The following is a 13,723-nucleotide window of genomic DNA, read 5'->3' on the forward strand; positions in this document are numbered from 1 at the left end:
TCGGAATGCATTCCTATGTTAGTTTCTATCACGTTAATAAATCTGCATACTCAGTTTAACATTTAAAGAGGTTCAATTTTTATCGAATTTTTGGCAATTTTAATGATGTAACCCCTTATAAAATTTCTAAAATTTGGAAAATTCTGAAAAAAATAGATTTCGACCAGACATAGCTGGATCGACTCTCCTGTTAATGCTGATCAAGAATATATATGATTTATAGGGTCGAAAATGACTTCTTCGCAGCGTAACAAGCTTCAGAAACAAATTAGAATACCACTTTTTTGTCAATTTTTATTTATATTATCATACCACAATTTGATCGACCAAAGCTTAAAAAATAAAAACTAAGCCAAAAATGCATTAATTTTAATTCGGAAGGCTTTCCTGTGTTATATTTTAGCAGATAAATAAAATTGCATACTCGGAAATGACTTCTTCGCAGCGTAACAAGCTTCAGAAACAAATTAGAATACAACTTTTTTTTGAATATTTATTTATATTATCATACCACAATTTGATCGACCAAAGCTTAAAAAATTCATAACTAAGCCAAAAATGCATTAATTTTAATTCAGAAGGCTTTCCTGTGTTATATTTTAGCAGAGTAATGAAACTGCATACTCGGAAATGACTTCTTCGCAGCGTAACAAGCTTCAGAAACAAATTAGAATACCACTTTTTTGAGAATATTTATTTATATTATCATACCACAATTTGATCGACCAAAGCTTAAAAAATTCATAACTAAGCCAAAAATGCATTAATTTTAATTCAGAAGGCTTTCCTGTGTTATATTTTAGCAGAGTAATGAAACTGCATACTCGGAAATGACTTCTTCGCAGCGTAACAAGCTTCAGAAACAAATTAGAATACCACTTTTTTGTCAATATTTATTTATATTATCATACCACAATTTGATCGACCGAAGCTTAAAAAATTCATAACTAAGCCAAAAATGCATTAATTTTAATTCAGAAGGCTTTCCTGTGTTATATTTTAGCAGACTAATGAAACTGCATACTCGGAAATGACTTCTTCGCAGCGTAACAAGCTTCAGAAACAAATTAGTATACCATTTTTTGTCAATATTTATTTATATTATCATACCACAATTTGATCGACCAAAGCTTAAAAAATTCATAACTAAGCCAAAAATGCATTAATTTTAATTCAGAAGGCTTTCCTGTGTTATATTTTAGCAGAGTAATGAAACTGCATACTCGGAAATGACTTCTTCGAAGCGTAACAAGCTTCAGAAACAAATTAGAATACCACTTTTTTGAGAATATTTATTTATATTATCATACCACAATTTGATCGACCAAAGCTTAAAAAATTCATAACTAAGCCAAAAATGCATTAATTTTAATTCAGAAGGCTTTCCTGTGTTATATTTTAGCAGAGTAATGAAACTGCATACTCGGAAATGACTTCTTCGCAGCGTAACAAGCTTCAGAAACAAATTAGAATACCACTTTTTTGTCAATATTTATTTATATTATCATACCACAATTTGATCGACCAAAGCTTAAAAAATAAAAACTAAGCCAAAAATGCATTAATTTTAATTCGGAAGGCTTTCCTGTGTTATATTTTAGCAGATAAATAAAATTGCATACTCGGAAATGACTTCTTCGCAGCGTAACAAGCTTCAGAAACAAATTAGAATACCATTTTTTGTCAATATTTATTTATATTATCATACCACAATTTGATCGACCAAAGCTTAAAAAATTCATAACTAAGCCAAAAATGCATTAATTTTAATTCAGAAGGCTTTCCTGTGTTATATTTTAGCAGAGTAATGAAACTGCATACTCGGAAATGACTTCTTCGCAGCGTAACAAGCTTCAGAAACAAATTAGAATACCATTTTTTGTCAATATTTATTTATATTATCATACCACAATTTGATCGACCAAAGCTTAAAAAATTCATAACTAAGCCAAAAATGCATTAATTTTAATTCAGAAGGCTTTCCTGTGTTATATTTTAGCAGAGTAATGAAACTGCATACTCGGAAATGACTTCTTCGAAGCGTAACAAGCTTCAGAAACAAATTAGAATACCACTTTTTTGTCAATATTTATTTATATTATCATACCACAATTTGATCGACCAAAGCTTAAAAAATAAAAACTAAGCCAAAAATGCATTAATTTTAATTCAGAAGGCTTTCCTGTGTTATATTTTAGCAGAGTAATGAAACTGCATACTCGGAAATGACTTCTTCGAAGCGTAACAAGCTTCAGAAACAAATTAGAATACAACTTTTTTGAGAATATTTATTTATATTATCATACCACAATTTGATCGACCGAAGCTTAAAAAATTCATAACTAAGCCAAAAATGCATTAATTTTAATTCAGAAGGCTTTCCTGTGTTATATTTTAGCAGAGTAATGAAACTGCATACTCGGAAATGACTTCTTCGCAGCGTAACAAGCTTCAGAAACAAATTAGAATACAACTTTTTTTTGAATATTTATTTATATTATCATACCACAATTTGATCGACCGAAGCTTAAAAAATTCATAACTAAGCCAAAAATGCAGTAATTTTAATTCGGAATGCATTTCTATGTTAGTTTCTATCACGTTAATAAATCTGCATACTCAGTTTAACATTTAAAGAGGTTCAATTTTTATCGAATTTTTGGCAATTTTAATGATGTAACCCCTTATAAAATTTCTAAAATTTGGAAAATTCTGAAAAAAATAGATTTCGACCAGATATAGCTGGATCGACTCTCCTGTTAATGCTGATCAAGAATATATATGATTTATAGGGTCGGAAATGACTTCTTCGCAGCGTAACAAGCTTCAGAAACAAATTAGAATACCACTTTTTTGAGAATATTTATTTATATTATCATACCACAATTTGATCGACCAAAGCTTAAAAAATTCATAACTAAGCCAAAAATGCATTAATTTTAATTCAGAAGGCTTTCCTGTGTTATATTTTAGCAGAGTAATGAAACTGCATACTCGGAAATGACTTCTTCGCAGCGTAACAAGCTTCAGAAACAAATTAGAATACCATTTTTTGTCAATATTTATTTATATTATCATACCACAATTTGATCGACCAAAGCTTAAAAAATTCATAACTAAGCCAAAAATGCATTAATTTTAATTCAGAAGGCTTTCCTGTGTTATATTTTAGCAGAGTAATGAAACTGCATACTCGGAAATGACTTCTTCGCAGCGTAACAAGCTTCAGAAACAAATTAGAATACCACTTTTTTGAGAATATTTATTTATATTATCATACCACAATTTGATCGACCAAAGCTTAAAAAATTCATAACTAAGCCAAAAATGCATTAATTTTAATTCAGAAGGCTTTCCTGTGTTATATTTTAGCAGAGTAATGAAACTGCATACTCGGAAATGACTTCTTCGCAGCGTAACAAGCTTCAGAAACAAATTAGAATACCACTTTTTTGTCAATATTTATTTATATTATCATACCACAATTTGATCGACCGAAGCTTAAAAAATTCATAACTAAGCCAAAAATGCATTAATTTTAATTCAGAAGGCTTTCCTGTGTTATATTTTAGCAGACTAATGAAACTGCATACTCGGAAATGACTTCTTCGCAGCGTAACAAGCTTCAGAAACAAATTAGTATACCATTTTTTGTCAATATTTATTTATATTATCATACCACAATTTGATCGACCAAAGCTTAAAAAATTCATAACTAAGCCAAAAATGCATTAATTTTAATTCAGAAGGCTTTCCTGTGTTATATTTTAGCAGAGTAATGAAACTGCATACTCGGAAATGACTTCTTCGCAGCGTAACAAGCTTCAGAAACAAATTAGAATACCACTTTTTTGAGAATATTTATTTATATTATCATACCACAATTTGATCGACCAAAGCTTAAAAAATTCATAACTAAGCCAAAAATGCATTAATTTTAATTCAGAAGGCTTTCCTGTGTTATATTTTAGCAGAGTAATGAAACTGCATACTCGGAAATGACTTCTTCGCAGCGTAACAAGCTTCAGAAACAAATTAGAATACCACTTTTTTGTCAATATTTATTTATATTATCATACCACAATTTGATCGACCAAAGCTTAAAAAATTCATAACTAAGCCAAAAATGCATTAATTTTAATTCAGAAGGCTTTCCTGTGTTATATTTTAGCAGAGTAATGAAACTGCATACTCGGAAATGACTTCTTCGCAGCGTAACAAGCTTCAGAAACAAATTAGAATACCATTTTTTGTCAATATTTATTTATATTATCATACCACAATTTGATCGACCAAAGCTTAAAAAATTCATAACTAAGCCAAAAATGCATTAATTTTAATTCAGAAGGCTTTCCTGTGTTATATTTTAGCAGAGTAATGAAACTGCATACTCGGAAATGACTTCTTCGCAGCGTAACAAGCTTCAGAAACAAATTAGAATACAACTTTTTTTTGAATATTTATTTATATTATCATACCACAATTTGATCGACCGAAGCTTAAAAAATTCATAACTAAGCCAAAAATGCAGTAATTTTAATTCGGAATGCATTTCTATGTTAGTTTCTATCACGTTAATAAATCTGCATACTCAGTTTAACATTTAAAGAGGTTCAATTTTTATCGAATTTTTGGCAATTTTAATGATGTAACCCCTTATAAAATTTCTAAAATTTGGAAAATTCTGAAAAAAATAGATTTCGACCAGATATAGCTGGATCGACTCTCCTGTTAATGCTGATCAAGAATATATATGATTTATAGGGTCGGAAATGACTTCTTCGCAGCGTAACAAGCTTCAGAAACAAATTAGAATACCACTTTTTTGAGAATATTTATTTATATTATCATACCACAATTTGATCGACCAAAGCTTAAAAAATTCATAACTAAGCCAAAAATGCATTAATTTTAATTCAGAAGGCTTTCCTGTGTTATATTTTAGCAGAGTGATGAAACTGCATACTCGGAAATGACTTCTTCGCAGCGTAACAAGCTACAGAAACAAATTAGAATACCACTTTTTTGTCAATATTTATTTATATTATCATACCACAATTTGATCGACCAAAGCTTAAAAAATTCATAACTAAGCCAAAAATGCATTAATTTTAATTCGGAAGGCTTTCCTGTGTTATATTTTAGCAGAGTAATAAAACTGCGTACTCGGAAATGACTTCTTCGCAGCGTAACAAGCTTCAGAAACAAATTAGAATACAACTTTTTTTTGAATATTTATTTATATTATCATACCACAATTTGATCGACCGAAGCTTTAAAAATTCATAACTAAGCCAAAAATGCAGTAATTTTAATTCGGAATGCATTTCTATGTTAGTTTCTATCACGTTAATAAATCTGCATACTCAGTTTAACATTTAAAGAGGTTCAATTTTTATCGAATTTTTGGCAATTTTAATGATGTAACCCCTTATAAAATTTCTAAAATTTGGAAAATTCTGAAAAAAATAGATTTCGACCAGACATAGCTGGATGGACTCTCCTGTTAATGCTGATCAAGAATATATATGATTTATAGGGTCGGAAATGACTTCTTCGCAGCGTAACAAGCTTCAGAAACAAATTAGAATACCATTTTTTTTTTCAATATTTATTTATATTATCATACCACAATTTGATCGACCAAAGCTTAAAAAATTCATAACTAAGCCAAAAATGCATTAATTTTAAATCGGAATGCATTTCTATGTTAGTTTCTATCACGTTAATAAATCTGCATACTCAGTTTAACATTTAAAGAGGTTCAATTTTTATCGAATTTTTGGCAATTTTAATGATGTAACCCCTTATAAAATTTCTAAAATTTGGAAAATTCTGAAAAAAATAGATTTCGACCAGACATAGCTGGATGGACTCTCCTGTTAATGCTGATCAAGAATATATATGATTTATAGGGTCGGAAATGACTTCTTCGCAGCGTAACAAGCTTCAGAAACAAATTAGAATACCACTTTTTTGTCAATATTTATTTATATTATCATACCACAATTTGATCGACCGAAGCTTAAAAAATTCTAAACTAAGCCAAAAATGCATTAATTTTAATTCGGAAGGCTTTCCTGTGTTATATTTTAGCAGAGTAATAAAACTGCATACTCGGAAATGACTTCTTCGCAGCGTAACAAGAAACAAACTAGAAAACCACTTTTTTGTCAATATTTATTTATATTATCATACCACAATTTGATCGACCAAGGCTTAAAAAATTCATAACTAAGCCAAAAATGCATTAATTTTAATTCGGAAGGCTTTCCTGTGTTATATTTTAGCAGATAAATAAAATTGCATACTCGGAAATGACTTCTTCGCAGCGTAACAAGCTTCAGAAACAAATTAGAAAACCACTTTTTTGTCAATATTTATTTATATTATCATACCACAATTTGATCGACCAAGGCTTAAAAAATTCATAACTAAGCCAAAAATGCATTAATTTTAATTCGGAAGGCTTTCCTGTGTTATATTTTAGCAGATAAATAAAATTGCATACTCGGAAATGACTTCTTCGCAGCGTAACAAGCTTCAGAAACAAATTAGAATACCATATTTTTTTTCAATATTTATTTATATTATCATACCACAATTTGATCGACCAAAGCTTAAAAAATTCATAACTAAGCCAAAAATGCATTAATTTTTATTTCGGAAGGCTTTCCTGTGTTATATTTTAGCAGATAAATAAAATTGCATACTCGGAAATGACTTCTTCGCAGCGTAACAAGCTTCAGAAACAAATTAGAATACCACTTTTTTGTCAATATTTATTTATATTATCATACCACAATTTGATCGACCAAAGCTTAAAAAATTCATAACTAAGCCAAAAATGCATTAATTTTAATTCGGAATGCATTCCTATGTTAGTTTCTATCACGTTCATAAATCTGCATACTCAGTTTAACATTTAAAGAGGTTCAATTTTTATCGAATTTTTGGCAATTTTAATGATGTAACCCCTTATAAAATTTCTAAAATTTGGAAAATTCTGAAAAAAATAGATTTCGACCAGATATAGCTGGATCGACTCTCCTGTTAATGCTGATCAAGAATATATATGATTTATAGGGTCGGAAATGACTTCTTCGCAGCGTAACAAGCTACCGAAACAAATTTGAATACCACTTTTTTGTCAATATTTATTTATATTATCATACCACAATTTGATCGACCAAAGCTTAAAAAATTCATAACTAAGCCAAAAATGCATTAATTTTAATTCGGAAGGCTTTCCTGTGTTATATTTTAGCAGAGTAATAAAACTGCGTACTCGGAAATGACTTCTTCGCAGCGTAACAAGCTTCAGAAACAAATTAGAATACAACTTTTTTTTGAATATTTATTTATATTATCATACCACAATTTGATCGACCGAAGCTTTAAAAATTCATAACTAAGCCAAAAATGCAGTAATTTTAATTCGGAATGCATTCCTATGTTAGTTTCTATCACGTTAATAAATCTGCATACTCAGTTTAACATTTAAAGAGGTTCAATTTTTATCGAATTTTTGGCAATTTTAATGATGTAACCCCTTATAAAATTTCTAAAATTTGGAAAATTCTGAAAAAAATAGATTTCGACCAGACATAGCTGGATGGACTCTCCTGTTAATGCTGATCAAGAATATATATGATTTATAGGGTCGGAAATGACTTCTTCGCAGCGTAACAAGCTTCAGAAACAAATTAGAATACCACTTTTTTGTCAATATTTATTTATATTATCATACCACAATTTGATCGACCAAAGCTTAAAAAATTCATAACTAAGCCAAAAATGCATTAATTTTAATTCGGAAGGCTTTCCTGTGTTATATTTTAGCAGATAAATAAAATTGCATACTCGGAAATGACTTCTTCGCAGCGTAACAAGCTTCAGAAACAAATTAGAATACCATTTTTTTTTTCAATATTTATTTATATTATCATACCACAATTTGATCGACCAAAGCTTAAAAAATTCATAACTAAGCCAAAAATGCATTAATTTTAAATCGGAATGCATTTCTATGTTAGTTTCTATCACGTTAATAAATCTGCATACTCAGTTTAACATTTAAAGAGGTTCAATTTTTATCGAATTTTTGGCAATTTTAATGATGTAACCCCTTATAAAATTTCTAAAATTTGGAAAATTCTGAAAAAAATAGATTTCGACCAGATATAGCTGGATCGACTCTCCTGTTAATGCTGATCAAGAATATATATGATTTATAGGGTCGGAAATGACTTCTTCGCAGCGTAACAAGCTTCAAAAACAAATTAGAATACCACTTTTTTGAGAATATTTATTTATATTATCATACCACAATTTGATCGACCAAAGCTTAAAAAATTCATAACTAAGCCAAAAATGCATTAATTTTAATTCAGAAGGCTTTCCTGTGTTATATTTTAGCAGAGTAATAAAACTGCATACTCGGAAATGACTTCTTCGCAGCGTAACAAGCTTCAGAAACAAATTAGAAAACCACTTTTTTGTCAATATTTATTTATATTATCATACCACAATTTGATCGACCAAGGCTTAAAAAATTCATAACTAAGCCAAAAATGCATTAATTTTAATTCGGAAGGCTTTCCTGTGTTATATTTTAGCAGATAAATAAAATTGCATACTCGGAAATGACTTCTTCGCAGCGTAACAAGCTTCAGAAACAAATTAGAAAACCACTTTTTTGTCAATATTTATTTATATTATCATACCACAATTTGATCGACCAAGGCTTAAAAAATTCATAACTAAGCCAAAAATGCATTAATTTTAATTCGGAAGGCTTTCCTGTGTTATATTTTAGCAGATAAATAAAATTGCATACTCGGAAATGACTTCTTCGCAGCGTAACAAGCTTCAGAAACAAATTAGAATACCACTTTTTTGTCAATATTTATTTATATTATCATACCACAATTTGATCGACCAAAGCTTAAAAAATTCATAACTAAGCCAAAAATGCATTAATTTTAATTCGGAATGCATTCCTATGTTAGTTTCTATCACGTTAATAAATCTGCATACTCAGTTTAACATTTAAAGAGGTTCAATTTTTATCGAATTTTTGGCAATTTTAATGATGTAACCCCTTATAAAATTTCTAGAATTTGGAAAATTCTGAAAAAAATAGATTTCGACCAGACATAGCTGGATCGACTCTCCTGTTCATGCTGATCAAGAATATATATGATTTATAGGGTCGGAAATGACTTCTTCGCAGCGTAACAAGCTTCAGAAACAAATTAGAATACCACTTTTTTGTCAATATTTATTTATATTATCATACCACAATTTGATCGACCGAAGCTTAAAAAATTCATAACTAAGCCAAAAATGCATTAATTTTAATTCGGAAGGCTTTCCTGTGTTATATTTTAGCAGATAAATAAAATTGCATACTCGGAAATGACTTCTTCGCAGCGTAACAAGCTTCAGAAACAAATTAGAATACCACTTTTTTGTCAATATTTATTTATATTATCATACCACAATTTGATCGACCAAAGCTTAAAAAATTCATAACTAAGCCAAAAATGCATTAATTTTAATTCGGAAGGCTTTCCTGTGTTATATTTTAGCAGATAAATAAAATTGCATACTCGGAAATGACTTCTTCGCAGCGTAACAAGCTTCAGAAACAAATTAGAATACCATTTTTTTTTTCAATATTTATTTATATTATCATACCACAATTTGATCGACCAAAGCTTAAAAAATTCATAACTAAGCCAAAAATGCATTAATTTTAAATCGGAATTCATTTCTATGTTATATTTTAGCAGATAAATAAAATTGCATACTCGGAAATGACTTCTTCGCAGCGTAACAAGCTTCAGAAACAAATTAGAATACCACTTTTTTGTCAATATTTATTTATATTATCATACCACAATTTGATCGACCAAAGCTTAAAAAATTCATAACTAAGCCAAAAATGCATTAATCTTAAATCGGAATGCATTTCTATGTTAGTTTCTATCACGTTAATAAATCTGCATACTCAGTTTAACATTTAAAGAGGTTCAATTTTTATCGAATTTTTGGCAATTTTAATGATGTAACCCCTTATAAAATTTCTAAAATTTGGAAAATTCTGAAAAAAATAGATTTCGACCAGACATAGCTGGATGGACTCTCCTGTTAATGCTGATCAAGAATATATATGATTTATAGGGTCGGAAATGACTTCTTCGCAGCGTAACAAGCTTCAGAAACAAATTAGAATACCACTTTTTTGTCAATATTTATTTATATTATCATACCACAATTTGATCGACCAAAGCTTAAAAAATTCATAACTAAGCCAAAAATGCATTAATTTTAATTCAGAAGGCTTTCCTGTGTTATATTTTAGCAGAGTAATGAAACTGCATACTCGGAAATGACTTCTTCGCAGCGTAACAAGCTTCAGAAACAAATTAGAATACCATTTTTTTTTCAATATTTATTTATATTATCATACCACAATTTGATCGACCAAAGCTTAAAAAATTCATAACTAAGCCAAAAATGCATTAATTTTAAATCGGAATGCATTTCTATGTTATATTTTAGCAGATAAATAAAATTGCATACTCGGAAATGACTTCTTCGCAGCGTAACAAGCTTCAGAAACAAATTAGAATACAACTTTTTTTTGAATATTTATTTATATTATCATACCACAATTTGATCGACCAAAGCTTAAAAAATTCATAACTAAGCCAAAAATGCATTAATTTTAATTCGGAATGCATTTCTATGTTAGTTTCTATCACGTTAATAAATCTGCATACTCAGTTTAACATTTAAAGAGGTTCAATTTTTATCGAATTTTTGGCAATTTTAATGACCTTATAAAATTTCTAAAATTTGGAAAATTCTGAAAAAAATAGATTTCGACCAGACATAGCTGGATGGACTCTCCTGTTAATGCTGATCAAGAATATATATGATTTATAGGGTCGGAAATGACTTCTTCGCAGCGTAACAAGCTTCAGAAACAAATTAGAATACCACTTTTTTGTCAATATTTATTTATATTATCATACCACAATTTGATCGACCAAAGCTTAAAAAATTCATAACTAAGCCAAAAATGCATTAATTTTAATTCAGAAGGCTTTCCTGTGTTATATTTTAGCAGAGTAATGAAACTGCATACTCGGAAATGACTTCTTCGCAGCGTAACAAGCTTCAGAAACAAATTAGAATACCATTTTTTTTTTCAATATTTATTTATATTATCATACCACAATTTGATCGACCAAAGCTTAAAAAATTCATAACTAAGCCAAAAATGCATTAACGTTAATAAATCTGCATACTCAGTTTAACATTTCAAGAGGTTCAATTTTTATCGAATTTTTGGCAATTTTAATGATGTAACCCCTTATAAAATTTCTAAAATTTGGAAAATTCTGAAAAAAATAGATTTCGACCAGACATAGCTGGATGGACTCTCCTGTTAATGCTGATCAAGAATATATATGATTTATAGGGTCGGAAATGACTTCTTCGCAGCGTAACAAGCTTCAGAAACAAATTAGAATACCACTTTTTTGTCAATATTTATTTATATTATCATACCACAATTTGATCGACCGAAGCTTAAAAAATTCATAACTAAGCCAAAAATGCATTAATTTTAATTCGGAAGGCTTTCCTGTGTTATATTTTAGCAGATAAATAAAATTGCATACTCGGAAATGACTTCTTCGCAGCGTAACAAGCTTCAGAAACAAATTAGAATACCATTTTTTTTTTCAATATTTATTTATATTATCATACCACAATTTGATCGACCAAAGCTTAAAAAATTCATAACTAAGCCAAAAATGCATTAATCTTAAATCGGAATGCATTTCTATGTTAGTTTTTATCACGTTAATAAATCTGCATACTCAGTTTAACATTTAAAGAGGTTCAATTTTTATCGAATTTTTGGCAATTTTAATGATGTAACCCCTTATAATTTCTAAAATTTGGAAAATTCTGAAAAAAATAGATTTCGACCAGACATAGCTGGATGGACTCTCCTGTTAATGCTGATCAAGAATATATATGATTTATAGGGTCGGAAATGACTTCTTCGCAGCGTAACAAGCTTCAGAAACAAATTAGAAAACCACTTTTTTGTCAATATTTATTTATATTATCATACCACAATTTGATCGACCAAAGCTTAAAAAATTCATAACTAAGCCAAAAATGCATTAATTTTAATTCGGAAGGCTTTCCTGTGTTATATTTTAGCAGAGTAATAAAACTGCATACTCGGAAATTACTTCTTCGCAGCGTAACAAGCTTCAGAAACAAATTAGAATACCACTTTTTTGTCAATATTTATTTATATTATCATACCACAATTTGATCGACCAAAGCTTAAAAAATTCATAACTAAGCCAAAAATGCATTAATTTTAATTCGGAAGGCTTTCCTGTGTTATATTTTAGCAGAGTAATAAAATTGCATACTCGGAAATGACTTCTTCGCAGCGTAACAAGCTTCAGAAACAAATTAGAATACCATTTTTTTTTTTCAATATTTATCTATATTATCATACCACAATTTGATCGACCAAAGCTTAAAAAATTCATAACTAAGCCAAAAATGCATTAATTTTAAATCGAAATGCATTTCTATGTTAGTTTCTATCACGTTAATAAATCTGCATACTCAGTTTAACATTTAAAGAGGTTCAATTTTTATCGAATTTTTGGCAATTTTAATGATAAAATTATAAAATTTCTAAAATTTGGAAAATTCTGAAAAAAATAGATTTCGACCAGACATAGCTGGATGGACTCTCCTGTTAATGCTGATCAAGAATATATATGATTTATAGGGTCGGAAATGACTTCTTCGCAGCGTAACAAGCTTCAGAAACAAATTAGAATACCATTTTTTTTTTCAATATTTATTTATATTATCATACCACAATTTGATCGATCAAAGCTTAAAAAATTCATAACTAAGCCAAAAATGCATTAACGTTAATAAATCTGCATACTCAGTTTAACATTTAAAGAGGTTCAATTTTTATCGAATTTTTGGCAATTTTAATGATGTAACCCCTTATAAAATTTCTAAAATTTGGAAAATTCTGAAAAAAATAGATTTCGACCAGACATAGCTGGATGGACTCTCCTGTTAATGCTGATCAAGAATATATATGATTTATAGGGTCGGAAATGACTTCTTCGCAGCGTAACAAGCTTCAGAAACAAATTAGAATACCACTTTTTTGTCAATATTTATTTATATTATCATACCACAATTTGATCGACCGAAGCTTAAAAAATTCATAACTAAGTCAAAAATGCATTAATTTTAATTCGGAAGGCTTTCCTGTGTTATATTTTAGCAGATAAATAAAATTGCATACTCGGAAATGACTTCTTCGCAGCGTAACAAGCTTCAGAAACAAATTAGAATACCATTTTTTTTTCAATATTTATTTATATTATCATACCACAATTTGATCGACCAAAGCTTAAAAAATTCATAACTAAGCCAAAAATGCATTAATTTTAAATCGGAATGCATTTCTATGTTATATTTTAGCAGATAAATAAAATTGCATACTCGGAAATGACTTCTTCGCAGCGTAACAAGCTTCAGAAACAAATTAGAATACAACTTTTTTTTGAATATTTATTTATATTATCATACCACAATTTGATCGACCAAAGCTTAAAAAATTCATAACTAAGCCAAAAATGCATTA

The sequence above is a fragment of the Drosophila serrata genome, unplaced genomic scaffold, assembly GCF_035046125.1.
Source record: "Drosophila serrata isolate PLE 108 unplaced genomic scaffold, ASM3504612v1 contig_184, whole genome shotgun sequence".
Classification (NCBI taxonomy): Eukaryota; Metazoa; Arthropoda; class Insecta; order Diptera; family Drosophilidae; genus Drosophila; species Drosophila serrata.